This window comes from Armigeres subalbatus, chromosome 3 (assembly GCF_024139115.2).
Source record: "Armigeres subalbatus isolate Guangzhou_Male chromosome 3, GZ_Asu_2, whole genome shotgun sequence".
Classification (NCBI taxonomy): domain Eukaryota; kingdom Metazoa; phylum Arthropoda; class Insecta; order Diptera; family Culicidae; genus Armigeres; species Armigeres subalbatus.
In genome coordinates this window covers 407,801,432-407,824,798 of record NC_085141.1, presented here as the reverse complement: position 1 = coordinate 407,824,798, position 23,367 = coordinate 407,801,432, and the positions used below count along the sequence as shown (strand labels likewise).

Sequence of the window (23,367 nt, the reverse complement as noted above, 5' to 3'; positions counted from 1 at the left end):
ATCAAATGACTTTCCGAAGAAGAATGAATTTCCCATGAAATTTTGGAAGAATTTATGGTGCAAATTAAAAACGAACCTTGAGAATTCTAAAGATTTATTCTATGAAAATCCAAAAGTATTTTTGAAGATAATCCATAGACTCTTCCGTGGAAATTCTAAATAATGCCTCGAATAAAAAAATATTTGGAAAATTTAAAATGTGATAGAGCTCACAAAGAGCGTAAAAAATTTCATTTCAAAATTCCAAATTTGAAAACAAAATCCAAAACAAAAAAATCAACGGTAATATCAAAGTGTTTCATGTGGCATTGGCTATTTAATTTCTCATGAAAATTCAGAAGATTTTTCTTGAAAAATTTAGAAGTCTTCTTCTTCTTCTATGGCTCCATATTCCAACTGGAAGTTGGTCTGCTTTTCAACTTAGTTTATTCTATTAGCATTTCCTCAGTTATAAATTGAAAGTTTTAAATGCCAGCAATTGTACGATTATATATCTTGTGTAGCAAGTACGAAGGATACATTATACCTAGGGTGTCGACAATGTTTGACACCCGAAAAATCCTAGACAGAACGAGAATCGAACTCGTCATCTCCGGATTGGCAATCCTATGCCTTTGCTCGTAAGGCTAACTGAGACTAAACATTTTGAAGTGCACTCCCTAAAATGCTCGGAAAACTTATTTTGAAATGAAATAGAATTTCTGGTGAAGATTCGAAGAACTCGTCGATGTAGAAGTTTTGTATCTCAGTTCTCATTATTATCGTTTTACTCTGCCACACGGTTTCGTTTGCCATTGGATCCTTTTCAAAGGTTTGTCACCAGCGTTTTGTCCTATGCAGATAACAGTTTCTGGTCATGTGGTCATATATTCTTATGCGGTGGTGATAATTTGATATTTTATCAACGGTCACAGTGCTCGACATAACAACGACTGTCTTATGTCTGTTGTTATGTCGAGCACTGTGACCGTTGATAAAATATCAAATTGTAGAACAAAACCACCGCAAAAAAGCCAATACTATGACCATACGACACCCAGAACGACATGTAAATTAGGACAAAAACGATTGACCAATTTTTCCCTTGAAAAAGGCCACATCCAATGGCCGAAACGTCGGGCAGAGTAAAACGATAATCGTTTAATGGTTTTAAAGACTGAGATAGCCAAAATTTCTACTTAAAAACTATTTCCAGTCGTTTCAATATGAAATTTTTTGTCAAAAATTTTTTTATCGTTCAAATTTTTAGACTGGTTCCGTCCTCCCTTGAGTTTCAGAGCGTTGCTGCTTATCATTCCTGCCTTCCACGCGCACTGGGTTTTGATGAAAATGTCCCATCCTCAGTGAGAAGATGAGAACGTCAGCAAGCTCTATAGAGCTTGCTGACGTTCACTCATCCTTCTCTTTCAAAAGCATGGGGAGGATAGGATTTGTTTTCATCAAAACCCATTCTTTCAGTGCGCGTGCAAGAGAAAGATGACTAAGCGTCAGCAAGCTCTATAAGGCTATCTGACGTTTAATAATCTTTCTCTTGCACACGCTCGGGAAGGAAAGGATTTGTTTTCATACGGCAACGCTTCGGAAGCGTTTCCGTATGAAAACAAACCTTATCCCGTCTGTGCGCGTGCAAGAGAAAGATGTTGCCATCAGTACTGTAAAAGCTCATGATCGCCACTGCACACTTTTATGCTATCACGGATCAAATATTTTTTGAGTTTTCTGTAGCATACCATTCATTCTTTGCGTTTCTATATATTGCAGTACTGGTTGCCTTTTCGGTAACACAAATTGGTTAGCCTAAAACATGTCCTAAAATGTCTTAAGGGGCCGTCCAGAAACCACGTGGGGGGAGGGGGGTTTGGAAAATGACCACGATAAGCCACATGGGGAGGGGGGTTGCTCTCGAACCACGTGGTTTTTTTTAACACGAAAATTTTTGGTAATAGCAATAGCGGTGTAAAAAATACAAATCATCAAAATTTAATGATTTAATCATTAAACACAAAGCGCATCTTAGGGCCGATGCCCACGTAGCGTCTTTTCAATTCAGTGCTAAAATGAATTTAGCATTAAGCATCGAGAAAACCTGGTAACGCAGCGTCGGTCGCAACGCCGATGCATATCTGAGTTATTTGGCCAACTTAGCTTTAGATCCTATTTCCATAAAAAAAAAATAATCGAAAAAGCAGGTTGCGTTTCAGTCTCAATTTTCACAAAAAAAATTGGGAAAGAAAATGAAAAATATTTTCTAAAAATTCCGCCGCAGATGGTTTTGGGTCATCACGCCGCCGACACTTTTGCATCAGCGGACTGCAGCTACAATTTTGAAAACTGTTCATGTTTTTACAATAATTCAAGAAAAATCTTCAAAAGAATGTCTTGTGGATATTCAGGAAAAATCCAGTAATAAAAATTTCTGTAAAAACTTTGACCTTACTTCATACAATCCTGATAAAGTGCTAGTATTCAGAATGTTTTTGAACAATTTCTCTGGAAAATTTTGCTACAAATTGGTCATGAAAAAAAAAAAAAACAAAATATCGCCAGTGTAAATGCTGAAAAATTCCATGTGAATTCTGTCTGAAAATTCAAAACAGTCTCGTGGGAAATACATATAATTTTTGGTGGAAAAATGTTCATATTTTCATATTTTTTACATTCTAATGAATTTCTTCGACAAGTTCTTCCGAATCTTCACCAGAAATTCTATTTCATTTCCAAAATAAGTTTTCCGAGCATTTTAGGGAGTGCACTTCAAAATGTTTAGTCTCCAGTTAGCCTTACGAGCAAAGGCATAGGATTGCTAATCCGGAGATGACGAGTTCGATTCTCGATCCAGTCTAGGATTTTTCGGGTGTCAATAGAGCTTGCTGACGTTTACTCATGCTTCTCTTTCATGCGCTTGGGGAGGATGGGACTTGTTTTCATCTGGAAACGCTTCGGAAGCGTTTCCGTATACTTACTTAATAGGAAATAAAAACCATCGAAATGAGGAGAGATCGAGGAATGGAAGGAAAACTTAAATGGGTACTAGATCGAAAAAATCTTGGTGCTATAAAAAACGATGACAAAACCAATATCATCTCTTGCTTTTGATATGTTTGTTTTTGTTCAAAGACGATCTAGCAGCCCAGAAATTTGAATATATCGACATAGGGAGAGAAACCCCTGAATTTAACCAGAACACGTCGAGATAGAGAGACGTAGAAACCCCAAATGCATGTAAGTTGAAGGGACCGAGAAAAACATCGACATATGGAGAGATATCCAGATATAGAACATCGTGATGTAGAGACTCGACTGTATATAGAGATTAGGCGGACTCTTCCTCCCAGTGTTGCACTTAATTCCGAAAAAAAAAAACACAATAATAAAGTTTTAAAAAATCATGAGGTGGACAGATTTCGGCTCCTCACGGTATCCGTTGGTTTTAACGTCGGAAAACGTTTACTGGGTGTTAAATCTGAATCCAATATTGGGGACCGTTAGGAAATCTTGTACAATTTTGTATGTTGAAAGCACCTTTCTCTGTCGATTGATTTTAGAGATTTAATATCAATCGACTCGGAAAATCTCCAGCAATTTGTCAATTTCATTGACACTTTCAATTATTAAGGTAAACTATTGCAGATTTCAATTCTTGTCATAATCAGAACCATCCAATCCCGTTCATGCATTCCCAGCACGGACATCGGAATGCTGTAAGTTATGGGCCTCTGGAAACTCTGGGCGTAAAAATACAGCGGCGTTAGTTCTGGCTCAGGTGTTGTTGCAGTTAGTATTTGGAAATGCGCAGAATCACAAAAAACGTGGGAAGGAGACGTTGCAAAAATTTATTCGCATGAACGGTGTCAATAGTGCAGCTTTCTGGAGATTTTAATTTTAGTTTTGTTGCTGTAACGATTTGGAAGAAGCATTATTGGAAATCAATCGGTTCTTTTCAGGACAACCATTCTATACAAAGGAAGGTTGAGCTGAGACGAATTTTGTTCAAAGTGCACATCATAATCGCTTGGCGCAAGCTGAAATTTGGCTTCGGCAGCAGAATCACAAACGCGACTCGGAGGGAAACGCTGCAAACATTTATTCGCATGAATGGCATGAGTAGTAGCCAAGTGAAATTTTCTCTAAGCAGCAAAACCAAAATCAGAATCTGGAGAGAAAATTTCACTTGGCTGCTACTGATGCCATCCATGCGATTTTTTTGCATCACACTATGGGGATTTAGGCGGACATTAATAGAAAAATCAACTTTGACTATCCACAATTTTAGGTCCCTGCGAGTTATAGTTATATTATACATTTTAGATACAACGTTGTTTTATCTACAAAAGCTTGCTTCACTTCACACCAATTTTTAAAGGTTTTTTATGAGACAATACCAAGGTGTATAGAGCAGCGGTTCTCAACCTGGGGCACATGTACCCCTGGGAATACTTTTGCTGGTCTCTGGGGGTACCTGAGACAAAAATGCGCAATGGCGGCCGTTATATTAAAATTATAATTTTTTTTCGAATACGCTCAACGTCTGTATTTTTTTAAATCTTATTCCGTTCTTAACTTGACGTTAAGGACATAGTTGGAAGAGTACCACGATGGCCGTCAATATGTCACCTGACCTTCCACGGGTCAACCCCACACCTCCCGCACTCCTCTCCCACAAACATTCGAATGCATCGAACAGCTTCGAACAAAAGTTCAATATTCGAAATACTAACCTGTTCACAGCATATTTATTCACTTCCCGTGATAATGAACATGTTACTCCGGATTATCCTATGTATTTCGGCTCGAATTACATCATAAATCAGCAATCTTGTGCCAATTTAATAGCCGTTCGCGATTTGGTGGGGTTATCACTGCACTTCACTTCTTCTCAAAGGGCATTGGAAAAATCAAGTTTTTACTCACTTCTCCGCACATGAGCAGCCCGAAATGTTGATGGAATGCAAGTGAAACATCACTTTTTGAAATCAGTCACTTGTTTGAACCGAAAACTTTATAAAAACTGCAATTTTTGCCCGAAAAAAACTATGAAAAACTGATCGCGGAGCGAATGTAAACACCGGCGGCACCGATAGCAGCAAACTAATAACTAGGGTGGTTCAAAAATGATTTTACTCCGCCAGGCTCAGTCGATGATGTTTCATATTTTGGGTGTCGTTTGATGGTTTGGGCTGGTTTAAATAGGGGCTTATCGTGCACAGGTCGTTTCAGGTTTGTATTACTGACAGTAGATATGGCAAGGTTGAATTTAACATTATTCTGATTGTGGCCCTCCGTCATTGGGCGCTGGCGAGGGGGGACACCATATGATTGGATGAAATACCACTTGTCATAAGACAAGTTTATACAATCCCATTTAATTCACCACGCAATTGTACCTCAACAGTAAGGTCGTCTTCTGTGTCTCGTTCTTGCCCGACAAAGTGGTGGAATAAAATGGGATTGTACAAACTCGTCTTATGACAAGTGAAAATATTCCACTAAAAAGCTCAAAATAATTTTCTTAACAAAATGGATGAAATATTTAAGAGCTTTAACTCCATAGACAATGCATATTGAATGGTCGTTCCAATAGTTGGAAGTCGATTTTAATCGAGGTTGCGAGTCTTTAGCATCAAGGATGTTATCGATCATTTAGTAATTTGCATTCGATCCACTAGTAACGTAGTTGCAGCAATATTTTCAGTAACTTAGACTAACTGATAACGAAATTTCAATAATTTAGTTTAAGTTACTGCTACTAGCGCTATAACTCCGTTATTAGTTGAATTCTAACAACAAACCATCAGGCAGAGTTGTAGAAATACCTTCGCACTAGAGGTCCACCATACAACACATTTTGAAAATCAGCTTCTGGAATAAGTTATTGACAAACTACTAAATGATCGAACGCAAATTACTTAACGATCGATAACATCCTTGTTTAGCATGATAATCAGGCTTCTCAGAAGGAATCAGTGAAACGTGTAATTAAACAAAATAGCCAGAATTTGTCTGTGATATCTGCACCAGGGGCAGATGCTTCGTACAGAAAGTGTGACATGGGGGTGAGCGGGATATAAAATGCTATTTTTTTGCGTTACGTAATCAATGGTTCTTTCCTGCGGTGCGATTTTCGTTCAGTGAAGTCTCTGGAATATTGCTTTCACTATGTGGGTTCTCTTTCGCCAGCGTTTGGAGGGGAGGCGGTGTAGCCAGTGTAATGAAAGGTTTAGTTTCACATACTAGTTATCATACAAACTTGAACCGGCTTGTGCTCACCCAGGTTTTGTTCGATTCGGTTTTTGGAGGACACTCGAGCATGGGACGGAATCGAGTGAGCGTGTTGGAGCTGGGTCGTTTTTGAACCAATTCTACTAATATTTTATGTTTATTTATAAATGCGACACCAATACTACTACAGTATATGACAGTTTTTATTGTACCAATACTTTCAAGTCTTTGTTTTGGTACTCAACCCACCTTCACCTTAAGTTGCCAAGTATAACAGCATCAATACTTTCTGTTGAGCATTTTTATGGGTGCGTGACGTGAGGCATCAATACATAAGGCACCCTTCTTTGCATAAACAAAGTGGGATTCATGTCCATGCTATGAGCTACTTCAGCTGAATTTTGAAATCAGTCTTAACTTATCTTGTCATAGTTATTATGTACAGTTGCACATAACAAGTACCGCCATGCGTGCGGGACATTTTGAAAAACGAATTACAACGTAAATTACTATCAAATTGCCATTATCACTCTTATTGATAGTTGGACGGTAACTTTCTGTTTCAAACTTGGTATTTTTTACGATCGATTTTTTTAGAAAATCAAGAATCTTGACTTTCTCATAATTTTTATTTCGTAATAGGCAAGAACTCCTCATTGAAGTTTGGGACAAACCGAGCACTAATTTTGACATACTATTAAAGAGGAGTTCAACACAAGTTCTCCTTAAATTTGGATTCCTGGAGTTTAAAAAGACCATGCTAATTACGTGAGGTCTTGTCATTTTCTTTACACTTCATATTAACATGAAGTTGCAAAAGGAACAATTCTTTACGTAATTAATGTACCGCACAATATACACCCGGAGTAAAAAGACTATGATTGTAATCCATTCATATCCAAAAGAAGGCAAACGTTTTTCTAACTTTTTATTTGTATCTTGACAGATACGTATTTCGACCTCAACAGTAAGGTCGTCTTTACTGTCTCGTACTTGACTCGACTTAAGTAAGTCGAATTAAATGGGATTGTACAAACTCGTCTATTGAAAAACGTCATATATTCTGCTGTCAGGTTTTTTTTTCTATGAATATTAAAAAATGTGAATTCGTGTCTAGTGAAGTCTCAATAGAATATCAAATGTCATCGACAATTACAGATTGTATAAGGCAGAATAAGGCAGAAAAAGAAGAAAACCCCTGCTTGATCCACCTAGCGGTGTTGGTGCGTTTCTCGTGTCAAAAAATAATAATAAAAATTAGAGTTACTGGTTTTAGCGTGTTTTGCGCATAAGAAATAGTATTTTGACCATAACTTCTAATCCCATAGTCCGATCTGTACAATTTTCAAATAGCAAACAATAATGGGATAAAAAAAGAAATACAAAGGAATACTTCTTAGCTAGTAATTAATGTCGAATTCGTTTTTAAAAAGTTCCAACTTAGGTTGGAAACCAGTTCCAACCTAAGTGCTGTCAAAGTGTTTTTTTATTCGCTCAGGTTGGAACTAGGTTCGCACTAGTTCCAACCCCAAAGCTGTCGGGTTCGCACTGTGTTGTTTCACGGTTTCGCACCGGGTTCACCAATACAACTGTATTTTAACTGTCAAAACCACGTGGTGGGGTGGGACTGGGTGGAATGAACAAGCAGAAGGGAGAAACGAAACTGTCTGTTTATTAAAATGAAATGCGCGGTGGAAATCTTTTTTTCGAGAATTTTGTGATATTTGTTATTGTAGTTTTAAATGAAATTAATCCGGTACTGTTGTCTAGATTCATTTTTTGCCTTTCTCGTATGCAAAGTAGGGTATCCAATCATGGTTTGAACCAAATGGCGGGTTTCAGATGAGCCGTCAAAACAAAGTTGATTTATTTCATTAAAGGGACATGTTAGAACTGCGATTTCTAGTTTGTATGGAAGCTTAGCTCATTATCTTTCTGAAAACATCTTGGGTGCACATATTTATGCTTAGTTTCATTGAAAAACTTAATTAACTAATTACAAAACATTGATTCGTACCATGGTTTGAACTACACTGTTCATGGTTTGAACTAAATTCGTACCATGGTTTGAACTACTACAGCAGCCAGCAGCTCCTAAATATAATACTAATCACATGCATGAAACGCTGAGGAAATCTGTAGAAAAGCAAATTTGTTTAACTATTTATCCTCTCGCATTCGATTAGTAACTCGAAACGCGTGAAAATCGTCTAAATTATCGATATGAAAATTGCGATTTTTTCATATTGGAAATGTAAACAAAATGCTCCAGTTAGGCGCATGCAGCGCTCCTAGCGGACAGCAGCAGAACATGACTGCATTTACAAGTTCAAACCATGATACGAATTTAGTTCAAACCATGAACAGTTTTTACCTTGTATAAATGTTACTATTTTAACTATTTAAAACTGTTTCTCAATTGTATGATGACGTCAATCGATTACAGATGAAAATAGCGTTCTTTTGATATATTGATCTCACTCCTGTGTCATAAAATGCGTTCTTTACGAGCTTTTTGAAATTATGCCACTGGTGGGGGGGATTTGGCGCAAATTCAGGACGTTTTTAAATCGCTTTTTTAATTACTTAAACAATATGTACGAATGTTTAAATAAACTCTATCACTTCCAGTATACTTAAATATTCTATCCATACTGTTTTAGGTTCATTTCCTGCCAATGAGATGGTAATTTCTACTGATTTCAAAATGGTTCAAACCATGATACGCTTTTCACTAGTTCAAACCATGATTGGATACCCTATACGGTAAAGGCTATATGATCGCTCCAGAAACAAACTTTTTATAGAAGGCCCGGAGACCCATAGTGTTATATACCAATCGACTCAGTTCGACGAATTGAGGTGATGTCTGTGTGTGTGTGTGTGTGTGTGTGTGTGTGTGTGTGTGTGTGTGTGTGTGTGTGTGTGTGTGTGTGTGTGTGTGTGTGTGTGTGTGTGTGTGTGTGTGTGTGTGTGTGTGTGTGTGTGTGTGTGTGTGTGTGTGTGTGTGTGTCTGTGTGTGTGTGTGTGTGTGTGTATGTGTGTGTATGTGTCTGTGTGTGTGCCCAAAACTACTCAAAAATGTCACTCATTTTTCGGGCACTTATCCTCAACTGATTCACTCGCAACAAGTTGCATTCGTCGCAGAATACTATCACACTGTTTCCTTTTTGCAATAGGCCAGATCGAACTATGGGATCAAAAGTTATGGCCAAAATAAAAAATCCTACGAAAAAATCGCGTAAAAAATGTCACTCATTTTCGGGCACTTATCCTCAATCGATTTGCTCGCAACAAGTTGCATTCGACGCAAAATCCTGTCCCATTGTTTCCTATTTGAAATTGGCCAGATCGAACTATGGGATCGAAAGTTATGGCCAAAATACAAATTCATACGAAAAATCGCGTAAAAAATGTCACTCATTTTTCGGGCACTTATCCTCAACCGATTTGCTCGCAACAAGTTGCATTCGACGCAAAATCCTGTCCCATTGTTTCCTATTTGAAATTGGCCAGATCTAACTATGGGATCGAGAGTTATGGCCAAAATACAAATTCATACGAAAAAATCGCGTAAAAAATGTCACTCATTTTTCGGGCACTTATCCTCAACCGATTTGCTCGCAACAAGTTGCATTCGACGCAGAATCCTGTCCCATTGTTTCCTATTTGAAATTGGACAGATCGAACTATGGGATCGAAAGTTATGGCCAAAATACAAATTCATACAAAAAAATCGTGTAAAAATGTCACTCATTTTTCGGGCACATATCCTTAATCGATTTGCCCACAATAAGTTGCATTCGACGTAGTCCCGTTTTTTCCTATTGAAAATTGGCCAGATCGGACTATGGGATCGAAAATTATACCATTTTTTTCATGGAAAAATCGCTAAAAAAACTCATTCATTTTTCAGGCACTTTTCCTCAACCGATTTGCTCGCATTAAATTGCATTCGACGCAGAATGTCTCATATTTTCTTATTGAAAATTGGCCAGATCAGACTATGGGCTTAGAAGTTATGGTCAAATTACTATTTATTGTGAAAAAGAGTTCAAAAAATTCTAGCACTTAGACTATAGATGAAGTAGATTAGACTCACAAGATACACAAGTTCAACAAATCTGGTTGCAGTAACCATATTGTGACTGAATCCGGTCATATAGAAGTTACTGTGATTGATGTGCAATATGTGTGCTTCTCAGGTCGCTCGCAACAGATTGCATTCGACGCCGAATCTTGTCCCATTGTTTCCTATAGAAACTTGACCGGATCGTACAATTGGGTAAAAAGTTATGGCGAAAATACTAATTTTAAAACTACAAAATAAATTTTTGAAAAATTAAATTTTTTGCTCTTATGCTCATCCGATTTGTTTGCAACAAATTGCGTTTGGCGAGATTTTTTTTATGCATATATTGTACGTGGATTTCCTATTGGACCCGACCGTTCGAAATAGTCGCTCCTGGAACGGTCGTTGAAATCGCTGTTTCCACCTTCACACCCATCTTCATAGTAAAATCTGTCAAAACTGACAAGTCTGCCACGTGTTTTTGCGGTTTCCTCGGACTTCTCTTTCTTTTTCCGATGTTTTGACATATGTTTTGATAGACAAGGAGCAAAAACAAGGTAATCTACCAAACATTTATTGAGTTTGGCAAACCTTGCTGGAGAAGGAACGTTTGAAATAGGCAAGTGAACCGACCTTCGAATCCATTGGTCAAGTAAATCCACAATAATATATATGAAAAAAGACTAATCCACATATTGGTGTTATTTGAGATTTTCCAAACCTTTTGAACGAACGAGAAAGGCGCCATCACCGCTAGGTGGATTAATCTGGTTTTAAAATAATTGTTAGGATGTATTCATAAGTTCATCCAGGTTTTCCTCACAGATTCTGTCCTAAATAAGGTCGGTGGATGGAATTGTGTAGTTTGAATATTCCTCTTGAAACCCGTTCACAAAATCCGCTAAGAATAGTCAGAAAATATATATTTGAGGAATACCGAATAGAATTATTTCTTATGCAGAAATTACTTCAGAAATTCTTTCTTTTGAAATTCTTCCAAAACTCTTTCATGCGTTTCAGAATTTTCTTCGAATTCTGCCAGAAATTACTTCAGAAATTCTTTCAGTAATTATTTCTTGAATTGTTGGCGATATCTTTCAGGCATTCCTCCAATTTTTTTCCAAGGGATCTTTTGAAGATGAATTCCTTTGGAAATTCTTCTAGGAAGATCTTTGAAGACTGTTCCAGGATTTTTCTGGAAGTTGCTCCAGGAATTCATTTAAAAATTCCTACAACATTATTCCTTCATGAAATCCTACTGGAATACAGGAACTAACTCGAAGTTTCCTTCAGGAATTGCTCAGCAAGGTTCGTACATAAATTCCTGGAAGTACCTTGAACAATTCCTCCGGGAGATTTTTGAAAATTGAAAATGTACGGGGCCCAAAATCTGGCGAAAAATTTTCCGAGGTTTGAGGCTACCTTTATCAGGAGAGGTAGCGAGGAAAAAAATTAGCGAATCCTGGAGAATTTTTATTACATGCGTGTTCTCCGAAAACTTTAGCAGAAATAGATAAATTTTTGTGGAATGGAAAATCTCTTTGACATGAATTCTATACGGAATTCTTGGTATAAAAATGTGCACGGGATTATTGAATATAATTGAATAGGGGAACTGTTCCGATCTCCATCTCACTGAACATATATCCATCTCATCGGGAAACAAAGAAATACAGCACCAATTTCGTCACCTTTTTTGTCAACATGCTGAAAAAATCGCAAAAATAATAAACAATCCAAATTCCTTTACATTGCTTTGTTTTTGATGGGATGAATATCGGAGCCATGAGATGAATTCCAGGAGCAGTTCCCCTATTTATATACACCCAAAAGTAAATTCCACTATCCGCAAAAATCAGTTCACGCACTTAAACATATTTATTTATCATGATCTGATTAGGCCAACGCACTGCCAGTGCACTGGATGTCCTGGATCATATGTTTCGAATCAAAACAAACACGATGCTACGCACACCAACATATCCAATGACAGATGGAACTGAAAATGTTTTTTTATTCAGGGTTCGGGTTGGCACTGACCCAGGTTTAAAAACGAATTCGACATAAGAAATTGCTGTGGCTCGTATTAGCTGATCGATCCATTTAAAACCATTGCCCCTACGCAAGTCTTCTGTTTGTGACGATCGGTCATTTTACGTCACTATTCTTATTTATTTTCTCATGGGCGTCACTTTAAAACATTATGTTTGAAAACAATGAATCAATTAGAGGAAATGACGGCTTTATTCTCAGCTTATTGTCATTGGGGTTTTCTATAACTAATTATGCTCAAATTTGGCCTGAGCATTCTTTGCATATTAAAGAATATTGTTACCAAATTTTATGGAACAAAACCTGCCAATGCCGTCATTTCGCCCAATTAAAGACGCAATTTATCAGATTTTCAGATGTGATTTTCCATACAAAGTTTCCTGCACATTACAATCTATCAAATTATAATCAGTAGCCTGCACGATTCTACGGTTTTGTGATTGAGTTTTGTACTTCAGCTAATTGAGTTTGACTATGCTTTTTTCCCCGTGGATCACGATTGCATTGCAAGGTCCAAATTATTCGAAGAATTCTTAAATTAAGTTCACCAAAATACAATTATTATCGCCGCAATGACATGCTAAAATCGAAATCGTCATGCACATCTTACTTGAAGTGCAATCAATTTGGGCCATAGTTCCTCAATTTTTTTTGCTATACAAACATCCGCTCAAACGTTTGTTCGTTTTTGCTTCATTACCGCAATCTTATCATCCAGCAAACATCAGCGCTCCCCACTCGGTTTCGTTCTCGCGGCGGAGACGATTATTCTAGCTCGTGCGCGCGGCGTCACCGACCCAGCTAACATGGATAGATCATTGACGACTCCTTAAAAGGCGTCGGGAAGGTAACCTCCTTTTCCAGAAGTGGTTTTATGTGTCTACCAATCTGAGGCGACGAGTGGTTCTTCGCTTCTGGTGATTGACCAGTTCAAAGCGGTTCAAATAGGCGCCTGCGTCGAAGATATGACTTTTCGATATGGGCAATCAATAACATTGGTAGATGTCCGAGAATGCCTGGATGGCTGCAATTCCGTTCTTTACCCGATATATTTGGGTCCTACTGAGGCATACGGCTGCTTCCCGGTTGTCAAAACCCTAATTGATTACGCCAGACATCTTAAGTGCATCCCATCCGGGCAATTATATGGCTCATCCAGAAGCGGGTTCGTCGGTTAAGCCCCAAGATGCAGTTAAATTACTCGATGAATTATGGTGGCAGTCGTGACGCAGTGGCTATTGTTACTTACGGAGAATTTTGCACCCAACAACCAGCCGGGTCGAATCCGCGAGCTGACGAATTTGGTATTGTGTAGGTACTTGAGATAGCACTTCCTCTCACGTACGAGTCGTCAACCTCTATCTACATACCGCAGAGTATCTTTCGGCTGGATGGAGTAAGGTAGGTGGCAGTTAATGACCAATAACAACTGACCAACCGTTGAGCTTTGTGTTGTTGATGTTTTTTAATTCAACGGGCCACATGAATCGGCACTGTTTTAGTTCCGTTGCGTAGATAGTGGACAGCGCTTCTCAATCTGTTTACGTTCTAAAAACTTGGATGACGTCTTGTAATTTTGGGATTTGCGAGGGCGACTTTTGAAACAAATCTGTTTTTATAAGATGAGTGATACAGTTCAAAGAACATAAGATGTTATGTTATTTATAAATGTATATTACTTGGGCCCTCCTACAAAGCAAGACCATGCTGAGGGTGGCTGGGTTCGATTCTTTGTTTTCATTATTTTTTGTGAAGGTGATGCTTTGTGCACAAATGTTACGTGCGAAGTAAGACGTACACAATATATTTGCTGTCAAACAGAAAAAAAATAATGAAAACAAAGAAGGGTAAAAAATAAAGACATGGAAAGTTACACTGTTTTGGGAGCACGTGGATATTTTCTAACAAGGACACCTAAATGTATGCAATTTTTATAGCATTATGTCAGTTTCTATAGCATACATCATATAAAAAGTGACATAATGCAATGCAAATCGCATACATTCAAGCGATAATGTAGTTTAAATTTACGCTCTTTTGGCATTCCCTTTATTTACATCACTTTCGTGTAAATTTCAACAACTTTTTCTATCTGTGTTGCTTTTTGTTAATGTTAGAATTTGAAAATACCCTTTTTTCTGTTCTTTACTTCATTGCTATCATATTCATTCCTAAAACAAACATGTAATAAGAAATCGAACTCATTTTTTTTTGCGCTCTCCTTGTCAGCAGTTAACGGTAATAGTATTACCTGAAGAAGTCGGAATCAGAGGAATAGTTCAGATTTATTGCTTTGAAACATAATTTCTGTAATAATCACCTAAAAGAGAAAGGACTTCCAAAAATTTTTAAATCACCACCCATGACAAGGCTTAAGAACCACTGGCGCTGAGTACAATGGATGCAATGGATAACGAATGATTCTTCGTATATCCTTCCCTGCCGTCATCAGTGGATTCCGGGATGCTCGATAAAGTTACCGACCGACCGCCGCAGCCAACCGAAGATGGTTCAAAAACACTTCGTCCGTGTCGTGCTTGATGACCTCGAAAGATACAAAAATGGTAGTGCCGTTGGCACCACTGATGAACGGCCACACCGAACCGACTCGAAGAGTGGAAGGATGGTGGATCGTATTTATGGTGATTCCGATGATAAATCTGCAAATTGACTGCTGCAGTAGACGACGCGACGCGCATCCTCCCGGACAAGTCCGGTTCGGGGGGTCAACTGAGGATACTTACCTAGAAGAATGCGTTGCACTATCGTTTCACTTTCCTCTGGCTGGGTTGTGATGAAGAAGCTTTTTATGACTACCCCGCCAGATACTTATTCACAGCACATGTCTCTTCTCGAAGATTGATCTTAGGAAATAACGATTTATCTAGAACTGGATGTTTTAGCAATCAATCAATCATTAAATTGGAAAACCATAAAATCAAGACAATGACTCTTTTTATAATATCGATTTCTTTTGTTGCAGATTACCGGCCACAAATGACGTAAAACACTGCGTACCTGGAACATAAAAGTCTGATTGAATCTAGTGATTAGAGAGGAATATCAATTATCTTAAGGTAGGTGTTTTTTTGTTTTCTCAAACGTGTATTGCATCATAGATCGCATTTCTGTTTCAATTTTGATTTCATTGCTAAGTTTCTCATATTATCTTCAAAATTGTAAGAATTTTATTCTACAGTACCTCATTCAAAACGATTCAGAACATTGCTATTACCTGGCACTGCATACTCAGCATAACCCTGACATAGATACCTTTTGTTCGGCGAGCACGCACTCCCAAGGCCCTTTCATATGTATAGGTTAAACGACTTCGCCAGTAGATTGGAAGACCCAGGGGGGGGGGGGAGTTTTTTTAAGTGCAAATTGTAAACAAACGAGCATAAATTCCATACAAAAATCCAAGTTGGCTGACTTGGGGACATTGGCAAGTCAGATCACCCCCAATAAAGGCATCCTGCGCACTCTTATCCATTTTCATTTTATACATATGATATTAGTCGGGTCGGCAGACGTTTTCCTGCATAGTAGGCGCAGAGCGTTAATGAATAAACCTTCCAATGAATGATTAACTTGGTTGTGATTAAATCATTCAACTCTATGATTATAGATTATGATTAATGATTCATTTTTGACAATGAATAATGATTATGATTAATGATCAGTTCATTTTTGACAATGACTAACGATTATGATTAATCAATAAAACGATTGAAGTATGATTAACGAATACCGATCGTGATTAACCATTGACACAATTTTAGCATGATTAATGATTAACGATCGATATGGTTAACGATCAATGTTTATGAATAATCAAATTGAATGATTCTAATAATGATCCATAATCAAGAAATCTTTCTCTAAGGTTACCAAATTAAGTTTTTAAATGGTATAGAAGTCGTATGATTATGATTGAAGATTAATGAATAAAAACAATGTATGCAATGATTAAGATTGATGATTGATGAATAGACTCAAAACAATTATGAATATGATAAGTGATTAATGATTAAATGTATAATTCTATGATTAAGGATTAGTGATTGATGGATAAATCATATTTTTTGTATGATTATGATTAATGAATAATGAATAAATAACCCATTATTCATAAATCATGATTAAATCTATGATTAATCACTAATGCTCTGGGCGAAACTGCCCATGCGAAATTTCCATGCGAATTTTAATTTTAGTTTTTCACGATTTACTCAACCTTACGCGTAATTTTTGCATAAGGGAACATCATATAAACCCGTCGAAAACGATAAAGAACATATCTGCTGAAGAAATGAAGAAAATCCGTCCAGCCATTTTCGAGTTATGCGGATACGAACACAGACCATTTCATTTCAGAAGAAGAATAAGAAGAAGAAGAAGAAGAAAGATTCTATATATATGATATTCTTGGGTGTCATGTCTGTTTGTATGAGTCGTTGGTCCCTTCAATATCTACTCATGGAGGTTTGAATGTATTAGCTACTGGAGTTAAAAAGTAGTGAGTAGAACTTCTTAAACTTCCAAAGGAAGGAAGACCAGATTCAAGAACCGGCATATTGTCACGTTTAGAGATATGGAACACATTTCCTTTTTAATTCCCAAATATCAAACACTTTTTATAACATGTAGAAATACGGTTTAGGCTTATTTGGTTGAATGCCGTTTGAACGAAAAGGCCATTTATTGAAATGCGGATTGGCCGAAAAGTTAAAATTTGATCCCTTATTAAGTGAAGCGAGAAGTGCTATGTGATTAGTGAACAGTGAAAAATGAGATATTCGAAGTGAGGACAGAGTAGCAAGAAGTGAGAATTAAAAGGGTAGAGAGTAGTGAGAAGTGACAACCCCAGTAACATTTTGATTTTATGCTGGTTTTATAAAAGTCATGAAGAGCAAATAATGGTTTTCATGATAGTTCTTCTTCTTCTTCTTCTTATTGGCATTACATCCCCGCACTGGAACAGAGCTGCCTCGCAGCTCAGTGTTCATTAAGCACTTCCACAGTTATTAACTGCGAGGTTTCTAAGTCAGGTTACCATTTTTGCATTCGTATATCATGAGGCTAGCACGATGATACTTTTATGCCCAGGGAAGTCAAGACAATTTCCAATCCGAAAATTTCCTAGACCGGCACCGGGAATCGAACCCAGCCACCCTCAGCATAGTCTTGCTTTGTAGCCGCGCGTCTTACCGCACGGCCAAGGAGGGCCCCTCATGATCGTTATAAAACTTAAAATGTTACTTGGGAAGTCAGTAATGAGTAGTGAGATGTGATAGTTGCGAAATGAGAAATAAGAAGTGAGTAGTGAGCAGTGAAAAGTGTTGAGAAGTGAGAAGTGACTGGAGAGATATAAGACGATAGGAAGAAGGAAGGCAGAAAAAGAAAGAGAAAAAAGAAGGGAAGAGAAAGTATAAGGAAGATGAAAAAAGATGGAATAAAGATTAAGAAAAAGGGAAGAAGGAAGAAGAAAAAAGAAAGAATGAAGAAGAAAGACGAAAGAATGTAGAAGGAAGAAGCTAGAAGAAAGATAAGAATAAAAAGGGAAAAAATGAAGAGAAGAGAATTGATATAGATGAAGGAAAGAGGAAGAATAAGGATGAAGAAAAGAATAGAAGAGACAGAATAAGGATGAAGGAAATAATAACAATGAAAAAGGAGGGCAGAAAAACAGAAACAAGATGTGAGAAAAAAGGTATAAGGATTAATTAAACAATTTTCAATTCCCACATCTTACTTGTCGCATATCCTTTCTCACTTCTTACTCCTCGGTTCTTACTTTTCACTTGTCATGTCTCACTTCTTCCTTCTCACTTCTCTTTCATCACTTCTCCTTTCTCACTTCTCACTTCCTACTTCTCACTTCTCATTTCTCCCTTCGCACTTGTCACTATTCACTTCCTCTTTCCCACTTCTCACTACGATTATTTACTTCACATTTCTCACTTCTTACATCTTACTTCTCATTTTTCACTTCATAATATCATCTTTTAACTTCTTATTTCTCACTGTTCCCTTTTCGCTTCTCACTTCTCACTTTGCATATCTGAAGTCTAACTACTCACTATTTACTTTACACTTCTTACTCTTCCCTTTTCACTTCTCCCTTCTCACTTCTTACTTTTCAATTATTATTTCCTACTTCTCACTTCTCACTTTGCACTTATAACTTCTCATTTTTTACTTCTCACTTCTATATTCACTTTCTACTTCTCAATTTTAATTTCTTATGTGATGTGAGAAATGTCTCATTCCTCACTTCTAGCTCCCAAGCAGTGCGTGCAACATCTTTCAAATAGCTGTGTGTTCATAATAAATTACGGCGTTGCAATATGTGACGCATCTGACCTTTTGAGTGATGTTTCTGAAACGTTGCAAAACCAGCTCAACTGAGCAGTATTTTATTTTTGACAGTCCCCTGCATGTTTCGTATAAGGTACAATGAAGTTGCAAATGACTTTGTTGTGTAAAGGGTGTATTCGATAAAAATGCCACACACATATTTACTCACCAAAATCAAACCGATTATCGGATTTTCTTAAAATTTTCAGGGAACGAAAAACTTTCAATGAGTTATGATTTACAACATTTGTTTTATTCGATTTCATCACCCATTCCGAATGCACGCATATTCCTTCTCACACCACCTATCAAATTTTGTACAATCGATTTTCCCAGTGTTTTGTTGTTTTTACCCAAATTTTCTTCAACTCCAGCTCTATTTTACTAATTTTGGGATATTTGCGAAGTTTTGTCTTCACAATTGCCCAGAATTTTTAAATTGGGTGAAGTTCCGGTAAATTTTGTGCGTTCATATATTTTGGCACAAATTTAACTCCGTTAGCTCGGTACCACTTCAACACTTTCGAGCGTAGTGGCGGGACGCCAGATCAGGCCCAAACAGAATTGATACTTTGTAAATACGCTTCTTGAGGCACTCTTCGGTGTAAATCGTACCGTTGATTCTACCGGAAGTAGTGCAGGAAGCGCTTACTTTACCACATCCGCAAATCATCTGCCTTCTTTGCAAATTTTGATAACTTGGACATTCCTCCGGAATATCGGCAACGAAATATTCTTGCCCAGCAAGTTGACGGAAGTTGACGATGCAACACGATTTGGTGAACAACTTCATGTAAAGTTTCCGGGTGCGGGTTTTGCAGTGGCGTTTCGCTTTTCATTTTGGTTTGGATTTTTTTGCACCTTGTAAACATATAACCTAGCACGCTTCATTGTTTTCTGCACAAAACCAACCGACACCTTGGACTTGTTAGCGATATCTCAGATGGACACTTTTTCAAGCTTCTGGAACTGTTGTACCACTCCTGGTCATTTTACTGTCCATTGGATCATCCACTTCCTTCATTTGAACACTCAGACGCTTCTTGGAGGTTCTCATTACACGAGATATAGTTGAATTTGCAATCCCAAGCTTGTTAGCGATCGATCGGTGGGACGCCTCCAGATTTTGATGGTAGATGCACAATTTTTTTCCCTGGCAATTTCTTGTTCTGACGACATGATCACTGTACGAATACCTATGAAACTCTGCAGATATAAACAATACACTATGAATAAGATTTGCTCAAATTTTCAGGTTTTTTACTCATACGGTTTAAATGTTACAGAAGATTTTCTGTGTGCCATTTTTATCGAATACACCCTTTATGTACTGCACTTGTAGCAGAATCTCCTAAAAGAATTGATGGTGTGATGGTTATAATAAAAATGTTACAAATCTCAAGGTCCATGGTTCGATTCCCGGTTGGTTTTGTGTTTTTATTTTCATTGTACCCGCAAGATGCTGCAAATAGGTTTCACCTCTTGCGCTTTTTGTGTCTCAAAGGAGTTCCAAATATTACATGTTGTGCATAACTTAGACCTTTAGTAAGTCACACCACAGTTGTTGTTACTCACTGAGAAACAAGTGGCAAAATGGCCCGAAATCGTGTGTTTCGTGCAGGGAGCGTGTCATTTGGCATAAAGGTATTTGGAAGTAAAGTATTTCCGTATATCTATTTCCGTCGTCGAATGACCCGACGGTCTTTGGTCAGATGGTCCTCGAATGACCCGGCTGCGGCCGCAAAGCGTTGCTTCCCGACGATCTTATGGCCGGGGTAAATTCCGGAATTTTCCGGTTGGTGGAACCCGATAACTGGGACGAATAATAGCTGTCGTTGCCAGGACGCCGTATGACAAAATGGCGTTAGTGGAGTGGTACCACCCGTCGGTTCGGGCGAGAAAGTACCTTCAGGAATACGTAGAAGACCCTGCACCTCTGGGCAGGATGTTAGCAGGCTCGGTGGTTCTCACTTGGCAGGTCTTGCCAAGCTCTGGGACGACCGGCTTGTACACTACGCACCGCTCGCTGGAAGTCGTCTGCCGACCGGAAGTCGTTCCGCAGAACTGGGGCCAACAGTTGTCAACCCCGGAAACGAATAACCAAACGTCGGCCAGCCAAATGGTAATTCCTGGCAGTATTCGTTCCGGAGGTGTACTTAGGCACACGGATAACTACCGGCAACTGGGCGCCGACTTGCGTTCTCGTGTTAATAGCACCTACAGTTTGTGAGCTGGAATCCCACTTAGTTCGTCTTAGTTCGTTCCCAAACGTCACAATGTCGGACTGACTATTTGGACTGATTTACTATTTATCTCAAAATTCCGAGTTTCACGAGGAATGAAATAAACTTCAAAGATGCGAGTTGGCTGTTGGTTCTTAGTATCTCGTGCTTCGACTGATCGCTTTCTTCATTTTTTGCTTTCTTCATCGAAGCCTCTGGAGCTCATATTTTTTGTAACCGTATTAATTTGCCACCCACTTTTTAAAATTCACCGCTTTGATTTATGGCCCACCCGTTTTGAAATGACGGTTAGACACTAGCTTGACAAATTATTTCCCTGCATTCCAACAACATACACAAAGTGTTTCCATTCGGTAACAACCTGTATCAGTTGTAGGCGGAAAAGAGCCTTCTGGAAATACGTCAAACGATTGTTTATGGATGCAGTCCCCGAGAGAATCGTGATAAGAGGTTAAATTTGTATAACTTTGAACCAGTGAATTTGTGAATAATTTGTCATCATTTCCCATAGCGGAATTCTGGATTTCGGTGACCCCTAAGGCCCGGCGCCCTTGGCAGAGGCCAACCCTGCCAACCATACGCTACGACGCTGGGCGGATGAAATCCCTTTCTCAAAAGTAGTTCTGCCGCTTCGTTTGTCCGTCATTCCGAAAAATGCCTACCATCAGTCTAAATCTATCAGAACATATCCTCGATCTACTCTAATTATGGTAAAAAACTCAAAGGTGCAGCCCAATCGGGTTGTACGCAAAGGTGACGTAGGACTACGTAGCTATACGAAATGGAGGGTATTTTTCATCATAATTTGTGTAAATTTATTAGCATTGTGCAAACTGCTCGGAGGTCAACCGAATCAAGAAACTGAAAGTAGCTCCCAGTTGGATGAACCAGCCATGGAAAAGGAACGACTCATCGGCCGCATCGCCACTGAAGCCACTCGCCTATCTTTCAGTGGATATCATCAGAATCCTAGAAGACATTATGCTCAAAAATGTCCGGAATAAAGGAAAAATAAGCAGAATCGGAGGTGGCGCGAAACCAAACACAAATATATTAATTTGCAACGTTTGACTTCCGCACACGATGGAAGCGTACATGCATCGTTTTCTATAGCGCTGGTGGCAAAGTGACCGGGACTTCAAGAATAAATTACAAACAGTCTTTTTCAGGACTTAAACTATTTATCCAAGAAGAGGTTTTGACCGTTGGGAAAATTGTTTACCCAGACAAACAGACTGTTCGGCTGTTTAAACGACAATGACCAATTTGGAAAGATCTATTATTGTTGCGTAATTTGAAAAACTAACGACATTTTTCACTAAGGTGGCGTCTTCATCGATTTGGCCGACGTCGACGGAAAGTGAAATTTTCTGGCAAGATTCTTTGGTTTTGTTTCGTTAGTCATTGGAAATGATATCGATTTTTTCCGGGTTACCATCGTTTGGCGACGACAGAAAGTTGCCCTTTGGTAGCACAACCACAAGCGCGCGTCGGAGGGAGATGATGCAATGAGTTTGTTGAAATGGATGGCGTCAGTAGCAGTCAAATGGAATTTCTTCACAAGATTTTGATTTGTTGTTGAGGTTGAATGACGACCACCAACGCAGACTTCCACCACCAATTCGATGATTTTTATTTGAAAATGCTACCAGAGCGCCTTCGTGCTGCTGTCTTCGCTCCGCTGCGTCCGCTCTGCGTAAAATCTTGTTCAACCGCTCTCTGCGAAATCCCGATCAAAATGGCTCGCGCGCGCCGAACAGCAGCTTTCTTGTATTTAATAAATTAAGCCCGTTAGCCCCGCCCCTTTGTGATATGATATGATATGGGTGTAAATATAATGTGCACTCATAACTAGAGATGTCGTAAAATTCCGATTAATCGATTAGTAACTAATCGATTACTCTCGATCCTTGTCGATTATTGAATCGATTATTCGTTGGATAGTAATCGATTCAAAATTAATCGATTATCACAACGATGAATCGATCAATCGAGGTAATCAATCCAATTGGACATCCTTATGATGTCGTAAAATCCTGATTAATCGATTAGTAACTAATCGATTACTCTCGATTCCTCTCGATTATTGAATCGATTAATCGTTTGGTAATGATCGATTCAAAATTAATCGATTATCACATCGATGAATCAATTTATCGAAGTAATCGATTAATTTGCGACATCTCTACTCATAACGGATAATGAAGGGGCAGGGCAAATGGAATTACTTCATTAGATATAAGAAAGCTGCTTTTCGGCGCGCGCGAGCCATTTCGATCGGGATTCCGCAGACAGCGGACCGTTCGGAGGATGACAAATTTTAAGAACCCTATGAAATTTTCTCGCAAGATTCTGAATTTGGTTATGAGATCTAAGATGCGTATTGTTGCAAGGAATGACAACAACTCAAAACGAAGTTTA

The 23,367-nt window shown here is 38.4% G+C and overlaps 1 protein-coding gene across 2 annotated transcripts in view; it reads left to right on the top strand.

Moving 5' to 3' along the window:
• LOC134227089 (uncharacterized) overlaps positions 1–23,367 on the top strand; it is a 161,580-nt gene that overhangs the window by 112,381 nt on the left and 25,832 nt on the right. For both annotated transcript variants that reach the window (XM_062708332.1, XM_062708331.1), the window contains exon 3: positions 15,327–15,420. The gene's annotated coding sequence lies outside the window, so the exon portion shown is untranslated. The remainder of the gene's footprint in view (positions 1–15,326; positions 15,421–23,367) is intronic.